The sequence below is a fragment of the Chinchilla lanigera genome, unplaced genomic scaffold (genome assembly GCF_000276665.1).
Source record: "Chinchilla lanigera isolate Chin_1 unplaced genomic scaffold, ChiLan1.0 scaffold00032, whole genome shotgun sequence".
NCBI lineage: Eukaryota > Metazoa > Chordata > Mammalia > Rodentia > Chinchillidae > Chinchilla > Chinchilla lanigera.
The window spans coordinates 6,924,075-6,945,148 of NW_004955433.1; the positions used below are offsets into that span (position 1 = coordinate 6,924,075).

General features: G+C 47.6%; 1 long non-coding RNA gene across 1 annotated transcript; it reads left to right on the forward strand.

Moving 5' to 3' along the window:
• The first annotated feature begins 16,906 nt into the window (after positions 1-16,906).
• Positions 16,907-19,022, forward strand: LOC106148939. Its single transcript, XR_001234736.1, has 2 exons — positions 16,907-17,307; positions 17,491-19,022. It is a non-coding gene; the product is annotated as an uncharacterized LOC106148939 (long non-coding RNA).
• Positions 19,023-21,074: the final 2,052 nt, after the last annotated feature.

A 21,074-nucleotide genomic window follows, 5' to 3' on the forward strand; every position in this document is an offset into this window, starting at 1 on the left:
CCTGGTATCATAAAAACAACAAAATACTTAAAATTGCAAAAAAGATTGATGAAACAAAAACTGAATTTATTAATTGAAATTCCTTTTCTATTTTTACACAGCTGTTTATTCTACCTCAAAGACTTACATTTTAAAGTATAATCAGTGTTGTACTACATTTTACACAAGACCTGCTGCTGCGAAGTCTGAATAGTGTGCAATTTTGTTGGTAAATCATTAACTTACTGTTTATAAAGTCCTCATTTTGTACCTGGTCTTTATTTAAAGCAAGCTTTATATCTGCTGTGTCTACTGCTCTTTGCTGGTACACCTGACTAGTGGGCTAAGACATTCTGTGTTTGAGGAATTTAGTGTTTCTACACTTTTTCCTTTAAGTGCAGATCAGCTGGGCAGACGAACACTGAAGATGAGGCTTCCCATCACTGCCTTTAGCCCAGTTAATTGTTCTTGCGCTTAGGAAAAAGTCCATGGTCTTATATCACATTTACCTGGTAGAGGGGCTTTAAAGTGAATGTATTCATTCACACTTGGCTGGATAATTATCATTTTTATCCTTTATTATGTCTTTTTTCTTCAGAAACATTGTTCTTAAAAATTTATACATACTATTCAACAAATAGTGCTGGGACAACTGGACATCAACATGCAAAACAAAAATTAAGAGACTTAGATGTAAGAGGTAATGCTATAAAACTTAAGATCATAGAGTAAAAATCTTTGAGACATGGATTAGATGTTGGTTTCTTAGTTAAGACATCAAAAACACAAGCAAGAAAAGAAAATAAATTATGCTTTATCAAAAATTAAAAGCCTGTGGTTTAAAACAGTACCATCAGGGAAGAGAAAGATAGTCCACTGAGTGAAAGGAAAAACTTACACGTCATTTCTCTCCTAAGGGATTTGATTCTGGAATATACAAAAAAACTATAACTCAGTAAAAATGATAAATAGCCAAGTTTTTAAATGGGTGAAGAATATGAAGACATTAGCAAAAGAAGTAGTCACATGGCCTTGAAACATGAATATATGTCCATCATAAGCCATCCAGGCAATGGAAGTGAAGTCACAGTAAGACCTCTCTTCACACCAGCTAGGATGGCTCTAATAGGACATAAGTGCTGGCAAGAACATGGCAATGTAAAGTAGTACAGATAGTGTACACCCTTTTGAAAAGGCCTAGCACCTCCTCAAAAGTTACTTAAAACTCAGCAGTGCTCCCAGACATATAACAAACAGAAATGAAAAACCATTCCCATAAAAATTGGCATACAGATTTCATCACAGCATAGTAGTACCTAAAAAATAGAAGAACTTAAATGTCTGTTGATAAGTGGACAAATAAAAATGCTAAGTCCCTACTAAGGGTCATAAGTAAATGTATCTGTAGTATTATTAATAATAAAGTACCAAAATTGTAAAGTGACAATACTGTTCTGCATTCTGACCAGCAGGGTATGAAATCTCCAGTGCTCTACTTTTTTCTAGGCACTTGTTTTTTTGGTTTTTGGGTGGGGTGGAGGGGGTTGTTTTTGTAATGGGCACTTTGATACTGAGCTGCATCCCCAAGCCTTTATTTTTGAGACAGGGTCTCCTTATGGATCCCAGGCTGGCCTTGAACTCATTATACTCCTGCTTCAACCTCCCAAGTGCTAGGATCACAGGTGTACTGTGTGAGTTTTGTTTTTTTGTGTGCATAGTAATTTTTTATTGTGCCTTTCATTTGTGTTTCCTAATGTCTAAGGATGAGCACCTCTTCCTCTGCTTTGTCATCCATTTTAATTCCTTAGGTGAAATGTCTGTCAAGTCTTGCTCCTATTTTGGAAGATTTGTTGCTTTCTTACATATTTTTTTCCATTTTTAACCATTATGTATTGCTTTCTTGGTTTCTTGTTTTGCTATGGTTTGGGTTTTGTGGGTCTCACCATATAGTTCAGGCTTCACTATGTAGTTCAAACTCTGCAGTCCTGCCTCAGGCTCCTGAGTGCTGGGATGACAGATTGACAGATGTGCACCACCATGCCGGACCCTATACGTTGTTTTCTTTTTTTTTTGGTCTTTTTGAGACAGGGTCTCACTGTGCAGTTCAGGCTGACCTTGAGCTCACTTTGTAGCCCTGGCTGGCCTCCAACTCACAATGATCCTCCTGCCTCAGCCTCCCTAGTGCTGGGATTACAGGTGTGCACCACCATGCCCAGCACATTGCTTTCTTAAGTACATTATCAGATGTGTTTTACAATCTTCTTCCCTGTTTGTGGCTCTTTATTTCCATAATGCCCGGCTGGGGATATAGCTCATTGGCATAAGTCCTGTCTGGCATGCCTAAAGTCCTGAGTTCAATTTCCAGTACCAAAAAATAAAATAAAATAAAAAAAATTCCATAATGCCTTTTGAGGAGCAGATACAGTTCTGGTAATATTGCTAATATTTCTGGTTTTTTGTTTTGGGGATTCTGTTTTCTTTTGGGAATTATACACACACTCTTTTTGGCTTTTTAAAATAGGATCTCACAGGGCTAGGGATGTAACTCAGTGGCACAACACCTGCCTGGCAAGCACGAGGTCCTGAGTTGATTGCTGGTACCAAAAATAAGTAAATTGGATCTCACTATGTAACACAGACTGGCCTCAGCCTTGGGGTTTTCCTGCCTCAGCCTCCTGAATGAGATTAGAGGTGTGTGCCATCATACCTAGGATCATATTTAACATCTAAGAAATATTTGTCTAATCCAGGGTTCCAGAAATTTTTCTTGTTCTCCTCTGGATAGTTAACAGTTTGAGGTTTTACATTTAACTTGTGATCTAGGGCTGGGGATTTAGCTCAGCGGCACAGCACCTGCCTGGCAAGCGCGAGGTCGTGAGTTCGATTCCTGGTATCAGAAAAACAAACAAACAAACAATAACTTGTGATTTACTTTCAGTTAGCCTTTAATCTTGCTGTACAGGATGAGTTGAGGTTTATATTTTAGCATACAGGTACCTCAGCACCATTTGTTTTCTCCACTGAATGACCTCTGTCACGTTGAGCACGTTGGGCACCAGTTCTAGCCATGGAGAGCCCCAGTGAGGGCGGACTCGGGGCTTCTGCAGGGATCTCTGGCCCAGCCCGCATGGCAAGGACACGGAGCACACGCCGCTGGAGCAAGGGGTCCCCAGACCCCAAGGACCCCACCCAGGTGCTGGCAGTGGAGGAGGGGCTGGCGCACAGAAGGGCCTCTCGGGTGAGTTGGCTGACATCATGAAAGGCGGAAGAGAGAAGTGGCCTGTGCCCCTTGAGACACCCTGAGGCCAGGTGGTGGGGCGCTCAGCCCCTCGACAGCCACTTCTCTCTTCCTGGGTACACTGCCAATTGAGACAGGGTCTCACTATGCAGTTGAGGCTGGCCTTGAACTCACTTTGTAGCCAAGGCTGGCCTCGAACTCACAGCAATCCTGCCCCAGCCTCCCAAGTGCAGGGATTATAGGCGTGCGCCACTACACCTGGCCAACAAAGACTCTGGAGTAGAGCACTACTTAACCTGCTATGATCAGTGCCAGGTCTGACCCCCACTGGGCCTCCAGCCACCTGAGTTTCCAGAGTAGCTGCTCCCAGTGCCTGAGCTCTAGGGGCAGGCACAGTCCCACTACCCTGTGCTAGTGCCACCTGACCTCTCTGCGGGGACCCAGCATACTTGAGTATAGTTGTTTCACAACAAAACCTCAGCCCTTGCTGTGCTGCCACTCAGCCATTGCTGCTCAGCTGTTCTTACCAACCCCATCTCATGCTCCTGTTTGCCTTACCCCACCTGAGCCTGTCTCGATAACCCTGCATAAAAACCCAATTGTCCTTTGGAATTACTCTGGAGGTCCTGCTTGGAACCGTTCAGGCTCCCTGTGTTCTTTTACTGGGTTGACACCATTTGACCGAACAGAGGGACTTATGAATAGTAACTTGCCCCTCCCTCTCTGCCTCTCCCTTGAAGTTAGGTTGAAATATTATAGACAGTGAGACAGGGCGGGGCCCTCCAAAGCTCAGTGCACAAGACAGCTGCCTGGAGACGCAGTCACTGAAGCTCAGGCTTCAAGAAAAGACAAGGACTACACCATACCCTCCCCCTAGGGAGGCACAGCAGGGGTTGATACTCTAAATAGGAATCCAGCACCCTGGGGTGGAGGACCAAACCCTAACCCACCCCTTCCGGGAAGCCTTGCCCTCCCCCTATGCACTTGCTGCGGGACCTGCTTCCCAATTTATCACCGTTTAGTCAACATTACCCAAGCGACTACACTTGAAACCTTACTGGCTCACCATGGTCTTGTCCCACCTCACACCTGCCTTGTGACCGCCTACCAGATCAGTGTTACCTAAGAGGCTATACTTGTAATCTTATTATTTGTTCTGTCCCAACTTGAACCTGCCTCACCTCTCGGCTTTGCTCAATAAACACCCTTCAGAAGTGGGTTTGGTGGGCAGCCCACTTTCCAGGCCTCTTCTGTTATAGGCAGCAGAATTAGATAGAAATATTACAGGCAGTCATACAGGGCCAGGCCCTCCAAGGAGCCAGTATGGAAGACAAGATACCTTCTTGCAAGTGGGGAGGCAGTACTTCCTGTGGGCTAGATCTCAAGACAAAAGATTAAACAAACGCACGCTCTTACTTCCCAAGGGATGGACCTCAGGGATTGATATTCTAAATAGGTAGCAATCACCTTTAAGAGTCACTGACCCAACCCCCTACAGGAAAAGCCCCTATTCTGTATTCATGCCTGCTTGCTACGTGACTCACTTCCCCATTTGGTCCCAGTTTAATCAATTTTACCTAAACAGTTCTTATTGGCTGACCATAGTTTTGTCCCACCTCATGCCCACTTATGGTTTCCCATTTTTCCCCTACCTTGGGCCCACCTCACCTAGTGGCTTTGCTCTATAAAAGTCCCTAGAAAAGATAGTCTTCAGCAACCCATTTGGGCCCCCTTCTGTCTGTCTCTCGGACAGAAGCTTTCTTTCCCTCAATAAAAACATTCTGCTCTTAACCTCTGTTGTTCCTAAATTTCATACTTCGATTTTAGAGAACACAGACTCGTCCCAGATATCGTTCAGGTTGGGAGTTTTTCTCCCCTATATCACTTCTGTTCCTCTTAGGCAGAAGATATCTTTCTCTCAATAAGTTCTTCCTGCCCTTAACCTCTGTTGTTCCTAGAATTTATTCCTTGATTTTAGAGAACAAGAACTTGGCTTTTCGGACATCTAGCAGGTTGGGAGTTACATTCCCCCTGTCATTAGCAGCCCCTTGGAAGTGTTGCTGTTCTGGTGACCAAGTCATTGCATTTTCCAGGCGATGTTCCTCCTCAGCTCACATCGGCCATGCTTGGTGCTGACCGCTGTTTCTTTTGATCGGTTGGCACCTGGCCATGTCGGAGGGGTGCTCATATGAGTTGCCCAGCCTCCCTGAGTGCATTTTGGGGGGTGACAGCAGGTACCCCCAGGCCTGGCTGTGTTTTCTTAGCCACTCCCTTCCTTCTCCATGGGAGGGAACACTGGAAGGAAAGAGCTGTACCCATGTGTCACCACCCCACTGAGGTCATCTAGACACTGCTTCTCCCTCTGAGCTCAGGCAGTTGCCAGGCAACTGCACAGCTCAGAGCCCGCGATGTCACTTCCTGTCCCTGGAAATGCCTGACTCAGAGCTGCTACCTTTCTTTTTCTCAACTAACACATTTTAGGTATTCGCCATTGCATTTTTCTTGTCCTGTTCACTTCCTTGTACTTTCCTTATGTTGTTTACCAGTTTCTATAGCTGGAGATTGCAACTTCTGCCTTTTATAAAGAGTTATGGAGTATTTGTTTCTAAATCGTATGTTCAAATTTTGGTCACATTCTATCTTAGATACTGAGGATGCAGAAATACTACACTAAAGGTGAAATATGTTTTCTAACATTATTAATCTATTGTTAAATTACCACATTGTCTATGTTTTTCTGTTTTGTTTTTAATTTTAAATTGAAACTCACTGGGCGTGGTGGCCAGCACTCAGGAGGCTGAGGCAGGAGGATAATTGTGAGTTCAAGACCAGCCTAGGGAGGATCGGGGATATAGCTCAGTGGTATAAGTGCCTGCCTGGCAAGCAAAAGGTCCTGAGTTGATTCCTGGTACCCACCCCCCCCAAAAAAATGTCGCAAGACTAGCCTGGGCTACAAAGTGAGCTCAAGGCCATCCTGAACTGCATAGCGAGACCCTGTCTCAAAATGACAAAAGAAAAAAAAGTAAAAAAATGTTGTCCACTTTTTTTTTTTTTGTAAAGAGTAAAAGAAGGATAACATAATAATGGGGGGACTTAGCAAGTTACAGACAAAATGGTAGGAAATTATCAATGGTTATTGTTTTACATACTGTTATCTACAAAATAGTTTCTCAGGAAAACAAATAGACAAATAATACTGAGTTAGAGACAAAAGAGGTAGGAGATTATCAAGAGTTGTACCATACTTTGGTATCTTCAAAGTGGCTTCTAAAGAAAATAAATAGAGCTATACATGAGTGACCTATTGAAAAATCATTAACTATTCTCAATGGTTGTTGTAGGAAACACATAATAATAAACATACATCCATTTATGAAATAGGATAGGAACATTACAAACTTTACACAGTTATGGATAGATTAGTAGGAAAATATCAATGGCTGCTGTAATACATGGTGGTATCTTCAAAGTGGTTTCTCAGGAAGACAGAGATATGAAGAAGGATCTAATAAGTTGTTACAGCCTAAGGGTTGTCAAAAATAGCATATTACTTCCTCACCAGTGACTCCTGTCACTGAGGTGTGATGGCTGGAAGGAAGGCCAGGATTGAAAAGAAGGACCGAGAGACTTGCACCTGTGTCTAGCAACAGGCTGTTTTCTTGTTCCTCCATAGTCATGATTACCCAGGACTCCTTGATGGAGATGATGGTCTGGCCAGAGGGAGAAGGCAGACCATGCCCCAAGCCCTCTCATTCCTGTTGGAGTAACTGGTAGCATGGGTCTGAGCTCTGGGGCCTCCACCTCAGAGGGCAGACCGATCTCCAGTGGTCTCCTTTGCATCCAGGGCATGGCCCATGAGGCCTCTTAGGGCAGTTCCTCTTGAGGTGGCCCGGCTTTTAACAGTGGTAGCAGATGAATGCAGTTGTCGAGTTCTTGGGGCCCCGGGAATCAGACCTGGGATCTGTTTCTCTTAGTGATACAGCAAAAGCAGCTGCTTTTTCTCAATCTCTTTGTTTTCTCTCCTTGGCCTCCTCCTCATCATGGCTGTAGAATACTGAGGAGGCAATTCTTACTAACATCTCAAGTGAGCTGTCTGGGGTGAAAGCCATTCTTTGTAGCTTTTTGTCTCCAGCTTCCCATTGCTTTGGGACCCCACAAACAGTTAGTGTCCTCTCCCCAAGTGTCAGCACAGGCAGCAGGAATCTTGCTGCAGATCTGTCCAGAGCTCCACCACAGCCTGTACTGTCAGGGGAAGAATGGCTTCCAGAGAGTCTCTGCAGGTTTTGTGCAAGGTCCTCCTGGTTTACAGCTTCCGAACGGCTTTCATGAACACAGTCCAGAGGACCTCTGACTCCTCGGGCTTAGTCTGTATTCTCATGTTCTCCGAGTCCTTGTTCAGCAGCTGCTCCTCCGCTGACTCTGGACCTTTCTGGTTCTTAATGTCAGGAGCAAGAGTGACCTGTTGTATGGCATGTATTCCCAGGGGTTTCTCCATGTTTGAATGATTCAGACACATCTGTGGGTGGGCATCTGCAGCTGGTGCATGGTGGGCCAATTGTGTCAATGTTTCTCTGTGTCATGGTAGTTCTCAACGAAGCAGTGGTGGCCGGCCTGAGGGCTGGCGTGCAACAGCGCTCACCACCGTGTGGCTTCCTGTGTACCAGAGCCCCTCCTCCCAGGTGCCCGTTAGGCTGGGGGCCGGCCCAAGGGCCAGCGCTCCCCGCCCTGTGGCCTCCTGGGCACTGGGGGCCCTCCCTCTGGGGGTCTACGAGGCAGGAAGCTAGCCAGCTGGAAGACTGGTTCCCCACCCGTGGCTCCCTGTGCGCCGGAAGCCCTCCTTCCGGGGAACTATGAGGCCGGGAGTGAGCTGCCGGTCTGAAGACTGGCGCTCCCCGCCCAAGGCTCCTGTCCACTTTTTTGTGCAGATATTTTAAGGAATGGTTAGGCCTATTTTTCTAGGCTTAGTTATTGTATCATAGCCACTATTTTGGAACGTCAGAGACATTCCTGCCCTCAACAAAACATTGCTGGTGATGATTCTTACATTGCACCTTTCCCTTAAGGCTCTTACAATCCAGTTTCATTACTTCAGTCTTTCCGATTCACCTGCTCCTCCAGCACTAAAAAGCAGTTGGGCTCAGTGTCTAGCCAACTCTTTCTGCACTTGGTGCTGTTCCTTTTAGCTGGAGATGTTTCCCAGAGGCACAAAAACCAACTGGGGAAAACCCCCCTGGCAAGGTGGAAGGTTATTTGAACACCTACACCCCCACCCCACCCCCACTTCCTGTTTCTTAGGTGTGGAGGACCAGCAGTCACCCTCACTCAGACCCAAGTGTGATCTTATTACTTAGGAGTGGTGCAGGCCTTTTAGAGGTGACTTCCCTAAATGGCTTCAGTTTCATTAGTGAGTCTGGCCAGGCTGTGTACCTGCCTTCATGAAAGCAGGCTGCTGATGGTGGACTAGCATTGTTTATTATCAAAACGGCCATGGTTGTGCTGAGACAGATGAGCAGTGATACCATAGGGCTAAGGTATGAGATAACATCTCCACTGAAGCCTGCATGACTCCAGGGGAAAATGCCTTCCCAGAATTGGCTGTAAAGCAGGTTACTTGTTAACCATAACCTAAATCTGGCCTTGCCAGCCTCACCACTTACTTAGCACATCCAGCCACCATCCCCTCACCATTTTCCTCAATGAATAAATACCAAGGTTCTCGCCGGGTGTGGTGGCACACCCCTGTAATCCCAGCACCCGGGAGGCTGAGGCAGGAGGATCATAGCGAATTTGAGACCAGCCTGGGCTACACAGTGAGCTTAAGGCCAGCCTGAACTGTATAGCGAGACCCTGTCTCAAAAAGACCAAAACAAAACAAAACGAAACAAAAACAAAAAGGTTCTGGGTGCTCTCGTGGCCTTTTGTTCCTGAACAACAACTGGTCACCCCAGACCCCTGCTGCACCCCTGTTTGTCTCTTGTTCTTTCTTCCTGCTGTGTGCTGTAACTACAGGCAGGAGATTGGAACCCACTGCAGGGGTCTCCAATACTTAGGTAAGTGTTTCCTTGAGCTCCATTGATAAAATGGATATTGTGATGGGGACCACCAAAGTGAAATTAGCTGGGTGGTTCTTGGAGCTCTGCTCACCTATAGGAAGGCAGAGCAAGAGTTCTGTGTGGGACTTGTCACTCTATACGTAATACAATATATATCCTTTGTTTTTTTAATTTCTATTTAATATAGACTTAGGATCTGCTCACCTAGAATTTTCACATGCAGATCTTCTTTATTTACCAAATATTTCTGAGAAGCTTAGTTCCATTACACTTCACCTTTAGCAAAAGCATGATCGTGGAAGTGACAGCAGTCCCTTCCACAGAAAGTGAGACACAGATCAAAGCTACGGCTGAGCTTCTGTACTTTTTTTTTTTTGTATTTTTGAGACAAGGTCTCACTATGCAGTTCAGGCTGGCCTTGAGCTCACTTTGTAGCCCAAGCTGGCCTCGAACTCGCAATGATCCTCCTGCCTCAGCCTCCTGAGTGCTGGGATTACAGGTGTGCGCCACCACGCCCGGCTTGGCCGAGCTTCTAAATGCTATGGGGCTGTATGCTGAGTAGCTCTTTGGAAGGTGGAGTGGGTCCCAAAGTGGCCTTGTGGGGGTTAGAGAAAGCCCAGTTCTGGGAGGAAGAGACTAAGAAAAAGCCCATGGGAAATAGACGTTCTTCTGGGAGTGCTGGCCCTGGGTTGGGGAGATACCCTGGTGGCCAATGATGTGGAGAAAATGATTAGAGACGCTTTGTCCCTGTTTCCTGGAGGCAGAAGGGAGGGGGACCACTCAGGCGTTCCCCTTAGAAATGGTGGAGCTCCTGAAGGAGGGGGGAAGGGACAAAAGCATGGTCTGGGGCTTGGCTTTGGCAGGTGGAGAGGAATGAGGCCCCCTGGTGTGGGCAAGCCCTACTCCATTGTCCATTCTCTTGGATTCATCATCATTGTCCTAAGGTCCTGTTCTGATGGAGGTGACAGGAAGCCATTTTGAGGGGTGCTTGTGAGGATCAGTTAACCCGTCGTGGCCCAATTCTCCTCTGGGAGGGCTCCCTGCTGATTTGGTGTAGGAGAGTTTTTGGAGCATCAGGATGGGCTTCTAAGTCCCACTGGACCTGAAGGTGAGCACCCCAGTGGACCCGCCCACAGTGCTGTAAGAGGATGAACAGATCTCCTTGCAGGTGAAGGCCAATCCCAGCTGGAGCAACCGCCCAGGGAACGCCCTCTGCCAGGTGTGGTCTGTGTGACAGCGAGTGAGGTGCAGTCTTTGCCTAGAAGTGGAGGTTTCAGCTGTGCAGCCCTGGCTTTTTATCTGAGGTGAGCATTTTCTCTCCTTAAGTCATAGAGGTCTGTTCCAGCAGTCCGAGCTGCCAGCCAGTTCTCCTGGGCTTCTTCTTTGCGAAGTGTCTGCCCTTGACAGGAACAGTCCTCTCCCATTCTTTTCCCAAATCCTGGGCTCAATTTCTATAGGTCGCAGCTCTTCTGGGGTGTAGCTGCTCATCTCCAATAGAGAGAATTTCTCCTCCAGCTCTGACCAGGAGCTTGTTCCGTGGCAGCTCAGGACTGAGTCTTGGTGCTCTCCGGCCCTCACTGTGAGCTTCTGCTGAAGCTTCTGGCGCTCCCTCCCCAGCTGTGTGTTCTCTGACTTCAATGATGCTGCTGAGTGTGGAGATGTGGCAGAGACTCCGCCAGGTCTTTCTTGGATTTCTCTGCTTCCGAGAGTTGGGTGTGAAGTGGGTTTCTTTGTTCTGCCATGATTCTTTTTTTTTTGGTTTTTCTCCGGTACTGGGAACCGAACTCACGACCTTGCGCTTGCCAGGCAGGTGCTTTTGCCACTGAGCTAAATCCCTAGCCCCGTTCTGCCGTGATCTTTAAGGAGGCTTTTAACAGCACCACAGACCAGTTTCTCCCAAGATCCTTTCTGCCGATCCCCTAAGCCAGCATCGCTTTCCAGGCGACCCTTCACATCCTGCTGCGAGTTCTCAGTCTGTGTGGTGTCCTCTGGGAGCCCGGAAGCCCAGCCTTTCATGGTGATGAGCAGGCGCTCGGTCAGAGCCTTGATGTGCTTTCCTTTGTGCTGAAGCAGCTGTTGTGCTCGAGCCCGGGCATCTTGTGGCGCTGTTTTCAGTGAGGTGAGTTCACCCACTTGTTCCTTCCACTCCTGAGCTTCCTGGAAAAGCAGGGTCTGGCTCTGCTGCAGCTGGACATTCTCACTCACAGCATCTGTCACTGCTCCCTGGAGCTATTCTTTGCTTAAGTGGAACAGGGTGACCTTGGCTTCAGCTGCTTGCCACAGAATCCTGTTGGAATCTGCACCATCCTGGATTGCTGTTGTTGAAAACATCTCGATTGCTCTTCTTTGCTCTTTAAGGAGGAAAGGTATCTGTCCTTGAAGTTTGACTTTGACCCCAGCCGCCTTCTTGTAGGCTGCCCCCCAACACTGCTTCCCTGGCCTCCTTCTCTAGGCAGGCCTCCTTGGAAGTGCGTCTAAGGCCTCGTGCTCTTTTTGAAGCTGGCTGACTTTTCCCAAGAGTTGGTATTTTTCCTGAATGAGTCCCAAAAGTTGGACAGCAAGCTGTGTTCCGCTCCTCACTGCGAGCCAGCTTCTAAGGAAGCGAAAAGTCCTCCATGAAAATAAGAGAAGGGTCGAAAGACCCACAGTGGCTGGCCACTCCCTGGCACAAGGCTGCTTGGGCAGTTCTGTCTGCTACCACGTACCAGCCTGGAATGCTCGGTGTTTAGTCCAGAACCAGGCACTGGGAGTGGACCACTGCTGAGCAGACTGTGGGGTTGGGGTACAGGATGGCTGCAGGAACAGGCCGCGGTGGCATGGGGGCTTATGCTTCCCGCTGCCGTGGGGTCCTCAGGAACCTCCTTTCTGTCCTGGAGCAGCATAGGTCCTTGTACCTCATACATGTGAAACCTCATGTCAAACCTAATTTCCAGAGGGTTATGCAATGCTGGGAAAAAAGAAGTGATATAGACAGATTTCTCATCAAAATTGACCCTGGAGGTGAGAGACGAAACAGGAAGGAACTATTATGTTAACAGTATTCCTTAGTTATTGTGGGCTGATCAGGCCTGAAATCTCCCAAACAAGTGGACGCTTAAATAAATGAGACAATTGAAATGATTTCAGAGCTCCAGCAGAGTTCAACCCTATTACAGACTTTTAGATTCTCTGGGTAGACACAGACTTCCCTGAGTGGCCCAGCCCATGTTTATTAGGTTTTCAAATAAAAGAGGGACTATAATCTATTTTTTTTTTTTTTTCAGTGCTAGTAATCGAACTCACGACCTCACGCTTGCCAGGCAGGCTCTGTGCCACTGAGCTAAATCCCCAGCCCCCAGGAGGGAGATACTGAAGAAAATGCAGGAATCTGGGCAGGATTTGGGAAACCCTTTATGGAATTCTTCAAGTAATACTTAGGAGAACTATGCTATCTCCAGGAAGGCCTTCACTGCAGGAGTGAGATGCCTGCAGCTTCTCTTAGCTAATGGGGATTGGAGCCAAATGTCCTCCGCTGTGTCTTGTCCTTTGAAGCCTCATGGCTTCACCCACCACTATAGGCCTCAGTAGGGACCAGCGACTCCCAAGTGAACATGGAAAGCCAACTGGTTAATATTAAATCCTGCTCAGGGCTGCTTCATAGTGGTCTCCATCAAGAACCCCCCTAGAGGAGATCTCCCCCATGTCCTTAGGGAGAGGGACTCTTTCTCCAAACGGTAACCACTTCCCCACCCCGCTTCCTGTTCTCCATGCCAGAAATCACCTCAAGCAAGGTTAGAGTTCTCTCTGCATACTTTACTGTCCTTCCCTCCTTCCTTCCTTTTCTTCCTTCATTCCTTCCTTTTCTTCCTTCCTTTTTCCCTTCCTTCCTTTTTTTTTTTAATTGAGACAGGGTCTTGTTATATAGCCCAGGCTGGCCTTGAATTCACTTTGTAGCCCAGGCTGACCTCAAACTTGTGGCAGTCCTCCTGCCTCAGCCTCCTGTGTGCTGGAATTACAGCCCTGTGCTACCGCGTCCAGCTCCTTGTTTCATATTTTTTTGGCTAAAAAAATACATATGGTCTAGAACCTATTAACCTTATTTACATTGAACCTTATGGGAAAATTTGATATGGTTTGCTGTCAGTTCAGTTCAGGGCCAGAATCGAGGTACCAGTGTGGCTGACCGTGGTCTTTTTTTTTTTTTTTTTTTGCTGGGAATGCCAAATGAAAAAGGTTTGTACCTTGTTTCTGGTGGAAAGCAAGGAAAAGGGTGCTTAAAGTATAAAATTTATATTACTCATTTACTTAGTCCACGGCATGAATGTGCTGTAGCATGTTCCAAAGAAAGGAAAGCATTACACTGATTCTTCCGCTTCTTTTGCCCTGCATATTTGCTGCGTCTTGGCAATTCCTTCTTTCTCCTGTAAGTATTTGAAAATGCTCTGTCTAGTACCAGACAGTACCTGTGTCTACAACTGAAATAGTAAGTGGAAGGCCACAAGAAATCTTGGTGGCACCAGAAATTTGATTGTTTGTTTTCTTCAGACCTTTTGCCCAAAATTAGCCTAAATCAAGCTGGGCATGGTGGTGTACACCTGTAATCCCAGCACTCACTCGGGAGGCTGAGGCAAGAGTATCGCAGTGAGTTCGAAGCCAGCCTGGGCTACAAAGTGAGTTCAAGGACAGCCTGCACTGCATAGCGAAACCTTGTCCCAAAAAGACCAAAAAAAAAAAAAAAAAAAATTAGCCTAGGTCTAGTTAGCAATTGGAACTTTCCTCATTCCTGTTAGCCCGCAGGGGCAGCCTTAACGCAGTATGAAGTGATTAGCAAAAGGCAGTGTCATTGGGCCACAGTGGTCATTTTTGAGTAAATGAAAGCATTTACTACTTAAACTATTAAGTGCTTATTTCTTCATGCATTATGGTTTACAGTACAAAGAGAAAGTATTTTGGATGTGACTCAATAAGTAAGTATCACGTTAGCCTATCTTAGGTGGTTATGTACAATTAGCTATGTAATAATAGGATAAAAAAGACTGTGACTGCATAGATTCAGGATTATTACAGTGGTATCCAAGTATCTTGCGATTCTGTAATGTTAGAAGAAAAAAGTTTTTAAGGCAAAAGAATCTCTTGTGGAGCTGGGGATTTAGCTCAGCAGCACAGCGCCTTGTCCAGCAAGCACAAGGTCGTGAGTTTGATTCCTGGTACTGGAAACCACCCCCCCAGAAAAAAACCACCACCAAAAAAAAAAAGAATCTCTTGTATATTTATCAAAAATGTCATATATCTTCTACTTTTTTCTCATGGAGTGATAAGGGTTAAGAAAGGCCGGTTGAGGCCGGCAGTGATGGTGCATATCTGTAATCCCAGCACTCAGGAGGCTGAGGCAGGAGAATCATTGTGAGTTTGAGGCCAGCCTGGGCTACTGGAACTGGAAAACAGTTCTTTCAGAATTTAGGGAAGACTTCATGAAGGAAGACTGCCTTGAGCCTGAGCTGCACAGTGAGACCCTGTCTCAAAAGGACAAAAAAAAACCGCCATGTTCCGCCCAAGATGTAGACAGTGCTGCCTGTGCAGTGGCCAGGGATCATCTATCCAGAGGTCTTTGCAATCTGACCCAATTTTGGTTCTGCCTTCCAGGCTCATTTTATTGATACCACAGCACTGACCCAAATCCACATGCCAGATAATGACCTGAGCAAGGGAAATACTTCTGTTCCACAGAGAACATCTGTCTGCACCACCAGAGAATTACAGGAACAATCAGAAGGCTACTTGGGGAGCACAGAATTAGAACAAGAGGGGTTAGGGGCTGGGGATTTAGCTCAGCGGCAAAGCACCTGCCTGGCAAACGCAAGGTTGTGAGTTCGGTTCCCAGTACCAGAAAAAAACAAACAAAAAAAAAGAACAAGAGGGGTCAGCCAAATCCAGCATTAATTTAATAGTGGATCGGTGGCCAGTTCCACACCCACCCACGGGCAGGGGCAGCCCTGTCAGTATAACTGACTGCAGAATGCTGCACTGCGCTCCACCTCTAGTCTTCATGTTGTTAGGAGGGGCACAGGCAGCGCTGGCCTCCTGCTCCCTTCTCTGTGCTTTTACAACTGGCTTCTTCGAGTTCCAGGCCAGCCTGGGCTGCCCAGTGACTTCAAGGTCAGCCTGAACTCCCAGAGACGCTGTGTCAACCAAACATTTCTCTGCCGGCATACTCAGTTGCACTGCACTGCAGTCTGATACGCCGGGAAGCCATTCCCTCCCCACACATCTCTGCTCCCCTCCATCCTCTTCTGAGCCTGGTGGTCTCCACTGGGAATTCTGTCTTGTACAGAGTTGTTCACTGCATTATTTCCAAGTACTCAGGATGGGCAGTGCCTCACTCCACCCTTACCAAACGGAGACAAATGTCCCAACGGGACTGGGCCCAGGAGAACTGGAGAATTCAGGGAAGACTTCATGAAGGAAGACTGCTTGACCTGGCTTTTGACAGGTTCGTGGACTGTACAGGTAAAGGAAGCGTGGCTGGGCAGAGGCACAGGTGAGCATAGGGATGGGTGTGATGTGACTGGGGCGTGGAGAGGGCTGCTGTGGCTGGAATGGAGGCTGCCATGACCGTGGGAAAGGCCCGCTAGGCAAGTTATAAAGTAGTTGAACTGGAAGAGGGGAGTCCAAATTGTCAGCTTACTATTCTTTTAACCTTCTAGCACGTACCTGCTGAAAAAACTAATGAACCATTACAATTACTTGATCGAGCAAAACCAAAGCAGAGGCCCCGGGATGGCTATACATATGACCTGTCATAAGCACTCCTGGAGGACAGAGCCAGCTGCAGTGCTTCACCGGAATCTCAGTACAGAGGGCCTCACACATCAGGGAAGGAGGCTGTGCTTGTGTCATAGTGCAAAAGACAGTGCTGTATTCCCTGGCCCTGTCCTTTCCCTCCAGGCTGATGACAGCGCCTGAGAGGTGGAGCGTGTACATCTCTCCTCAGGTCCACAAAAAGAACAGAAATCAGTGATGGGGGAGGGTGACTGGAGAGTGCAACATAGCTTTAGGTGGAAGAAATTTGTTATCACGTTAGCTCTGTCTGCCACACTTCTCCAGAGAGGTTGGTGTGGCATGTTAACTTGGTGTTCACTCTGCAGAAATCTCCTGGGAGTGAAGTTCCTTTAAAAATCTCTCTATCCGGGCGTGGTGGCGCACTCCTGTAATCCTAGCACTCGGGAGGCTGATGCAGGTTGATTACTTTGCGTTCGAGGCCAGCCTGGGCTACCTAGTAAGTTCAGGGTCAGCCTGAACTACCTAAAGACCCTGTCTAAAACAAAACAAAAAAAAAAACAAAAGAAAAAAGCTCTCAAATAACACTTCAATAAAAGCACAAAGCATAACTCAGTTTTAGTGACTGAAAAAACATATCAAGTGGAGGAGGAAAGTGCTTGGATTTGTTTTGTTTTTATTTTTTCATTTAAAAAATTTATTTATTTATTTATTTTTGTCATTTTGAGAGAGTTCATGGTGGCCTTGAACTCACTTTGTAGCCCAGGCTGGCCTCAAATAGTGATCCCCTGCCTTAGCCTCCCGAGTGCTGGGATTACAGGCATGTGCCACCACGCCTGCCTCATACTTTTAGTTTTTTGAGGAATCTCCATACTGATTTCCATAGTGATTGTACCAACACTCCCACCAACAATAGGGTTTCTCTTCCCCCACAGCCTCACCAGCATTTGTTATGGATTCTTATTTTGTGCATTCTGAATCTATTATAAAGATAGGATGTGTTCAGGAAACCTGAATTAATTGTTCTTAACTAGATGAGACAGAACCAACTATAACCAAAACCATCACTAGGACCATCACAGATGTTGCTAAGATGAGTTTGTTGTTATAGCCAAATCCTGGAACTTTTTTTTTTTTGTACCAGGAATTAAACCCAGAGCCTTGCACTTGCCAGGCAGATGCTGTGCCTCTGAGCTATATCCCTGGCCCTGGAACTTCTTCAGTGAGATTACAAAAAAAAAAAAATCTAAATAAAAGCTACCTAACATCTCATTCTTCCAGGTGAGTAGCTTGTAGGCTCTTGAAGAATATTCCAAACCTAATGTGTTACACATTTTATTCTCTGCTTTATCTTGTGGGTCAGTTCACTTCATTCTCTCAAGGAGGGAAGCAAGTGTCACTGCCTCACCCAAGGTTACGGGGGCAGACTGAGATAGAGCTAGGACGCCTGGTCTTCCTGCTCAGGTGCTGCGTGCTGACAAGCAGCGTGTCTGTGCTGTCACTGATGTGGGCCTCAGGGCTGCATGGCTCTGACTCCCACTGGTGCACCCTGACTGCTGGCTGATCACTGAGAGGCGCCATCAGAGAGCCTGGCCGGAGGTGAGTGTGGCACAGGCCAGCAGCACGTGGTCTCAGCAGTGCATTTCCCACAAGTTCAGTTAGCACGAGAAATGATGGGGATTTCTTGGGGATGCAGGGCTGGAGCTGCTGTTGTAACTGGGGTTCAGACTGATCACCTGGGGATGATAGCAGTGGGGACGCGAAGTCTTAAGGGGGCAACCAGTGCCCATGTCGGGGGACTCCCTGTGTCTCTCTGCTTTGGTTATCGGGTGACATCAGGTTGATGCAGTCACAGCAGCGCCTGCAGCACAGACGGTAGTGTCTGTTGGAGAACAGTTCTTTCAGAAGCATCTCCTGCACTTGGTTTTCCACAGAAGGCTGTGCAGGAGCATAGAATTCAGAGAGAGGACTGTCCTGAACATGCGCGCCTCCTGAAGATGAGAATCCTGCGAAGGGGAACCATGAGGCTCCTCACTGCCGAGACCAGGGGCCCCTTGGCAGCCTTAGTCCCCTGTGTGCATTTTCCTCTGTGAGCGGCTCGCTTGACTTGTTCTTGGGCGTTCCCTGGGCCACAAGAGTGATTTTTATGTAATTTGTGATTTTGGGGGGATGTGAGATTGGTTTGGAGCGGTGGTGGCAAACCTGTGGGGCACATGGCACAGCGGGCACACAGAGCCCTCTGTCAGCACGCAAGCTAAGTTGCCCCAGCAGCCAAGCGTCAGGTTTCACCGCAGTGTTGGACCTTTGCAATAAATAAGTGGATTTGGGGTTGCAGTTTAGGCACCCAGTCTCTAAAAGGCTCGTCACCCCTGGGTTACAGGCTTTCATGCTTTTAACTCTAGCACCTCCATATTTTAAAACAAAAATGCCATAGGTAAAGTGTCTTTTTGCTTCTTGCCTGAGGTGGGGCTCCGGCAGGAGTGGAGGTGGGAGACCTGCACAGTGAGGGCCCTTTCACAGCGGAGGGGATTGGTGCCTCTGTTGTGTGTGTGCGTGCATGCGTGTGTGTGTGTGTGTGTGTGTGTGTGTGTGTGTGTCCCTGTGTAGAAAGGCTTCCAGCCAAGCCCCTGGCTCAGTGCCTCCGATGCTGCCCTCGCTCTCCTGTGCTGAGTCTCCGGAGGCTTCTTTCTCAGGGGACATTCTTTGCCAAGGCTGGCCTTCTGCTTCTCCCTAGTCTCTGGTTTCCACATTTCCTTGAGGAGCCTTTTCCGTGCCCTTCCCCTGAGGAGCACGTCACTGTCCTCAGCCTTCTCCTTCCAGCCAGGCCTCCAGCGGGCTGTTTTCCTGTGCTCCAGTACTTGCCAATTTCTTTGGGAAGATTCTGCGTTTAAATTTGAGACCTAATGTCTGGGCTGCATAAGCCTGCCAGTTTTCTCCTGTTAACCTCCTTGATGTTTTTCCTGAATTTCTGCATCCAATAAACTTTGCAGAAAATACAGCTTCATCAGTTCATTTTTGTAAGTTGAATTGCTGGTTGAAAAGGGTTCCTTGTATTGTTTTTCCAATAACCCAGCGAGTTATCTCGGCTGGTACCTTTGAAGAAAGCAGTTGAGTGAATGGCAACAATGTGGATTCTACAGCGCCTAAATTTCCCTCCAGGGAATACAGCGGTATGCAATTGAGAGCGCCAGTCACATCGCTTTCGTCCTGAAGGTGGAGCTGTGTGTTCCTGAAGCCCAACCAGTGGAGACCACTTTCCTTAGAGAGAGCCACTGGAGGGAGCCCTCCCCTTCACGCTGGTGGTGCTTTTCCAAGCCGCGAGTCCTGCGTGAACCCTCCTTCCACTTCCACGTCCCCTTTGGGGGCTTTTGGAACTGTCAGAAAAGACTGCTTTCAGCCAGGGAGGACTGAGGACAGCCCTCTCCATGCGCAGCCGCACAAGTAAAGCAGGGGCCAGGAAGTATTCGAGTGCCATTTAGAAGGGAGAGGTGAGCTTCAGTTTGTGAAAGCCAGCAGCGCCGTGAGAAAAGACCTCTTCGGCTGAAGCGGCCTCCTGCGCATAGCACTGCACAGTGTGAAATGCAGCTGCCTTTTGTGGGAGTCAAGCGCCGTGTGCTGCAGGGTGGCCACAAACACTCGGCTCTCGGTCTCTACAGATCGGCCGGGCTCCTCACATGGCCGGCCAGGCTGCCCGAGCCCCGCTGCGGACTGAGCGCAAGGCTCCTTCCTCCGTCTCTCAGTGCCCGCGTTCTCGCTACCGTCACGCATGACTGCGCTCGTGTGCTGGAGCTGTGCCCTTTCCGTGCGCCCGTCCCCAAGTGTTCGCTCATCACTCCGTCTGTCCTTGCTCTGCAGCGTGCCCGCTTTTCCTGTCTACCCTCAGCACAGCCACTCTGATCCCGCTCCTCTCACCTCGCTCCTATTTTTTTCTTTGTCTTTTTGAGACAGGGTCTCACTTTGTGGTTTTTTGGGTTTTTTTGTTTGTTTGTTTGTTTTTTGTTTTTTTGTCTTTTTTTTGAGACAGGGTCTCGCTGTCAGGCTGGCCTTGAGCTCACGTTGTAGCTCAGGCTGGTCTCGAACTTGCAATGATCCTCCCGCCTCAGCCTCCCGAGTGCTAGGATTACCAGCGTGAGCCACCACGTCCAGGGAAACTCACTTTGTAGCCAGGCTGGTCTCACACAACAATCCTCCTGCCTCAGCCTCCCAGTGCTGGGATTGCAGGCAGAGCGCCACCGTGCCCGGCTCGCTCTTGGGTTTTACCAGAGCTTTCGAGATTGTCTCAGTTGCTACCCGCCAGAGTGCTCTGCGTAGGAACTCTGAAGTAACCCTGTTTAATCATTTTGCTGTCTTGCTTGGAAGTGCTCTATGGCTCTCTGCAGCTAATTATCTGACTTCAAACCCCCTCAGTTGCTATGCAAGGCCAGTAATTAGATAGTATCTTTGCTTCCTAACCTGATTTTTCACAAGTAGCTTGCTCTACTGTCATTCCTGCGCCTTGCCTGTGCCTCAGCTCTGCCCAGGTGTGTTCACTATTTGACGATCACAGCCACAATTCAAGCCCCAGGTAAAGTTTGATCTTACCCAGACAGCTTTCCCTCCCTTTAACTGTGTGACCCCAGCTTCTGAAAAAGGACAGCACCTATGGTCTGCATCTCCTTAGCACTTAATGATACTCCAGCTCCTCCCCCTTTAAATTTTTTTCCTTATTTTTATTTCTTATTTTGAGATAAGGTGTCCCTAAGTCACTAAATTTCCCAGGCTTACCTCGAACCTGTCATCCTCATGTCTCAGGCTCCCAGAGTGCTGGGATTACAAGGTTGTACCCCGGTCTTGCTCACCAGTTCCCTTGTGATGTCGTTCCCTTTCTTTGCATCTGTCAGTTCCGTGTTCTGGAGACAATGGCGTCCTGCTATGGCTCTCACTGTGCTTAGCCCTGGGTTGGGCATGAGATGGATACTCTATGCACCAGGCCAAGAGCAAACAAGAGTTCTGGATATAAGGACTGAAAAATAACAATAACTAGAATTCATATATATCCTAGGCACTGA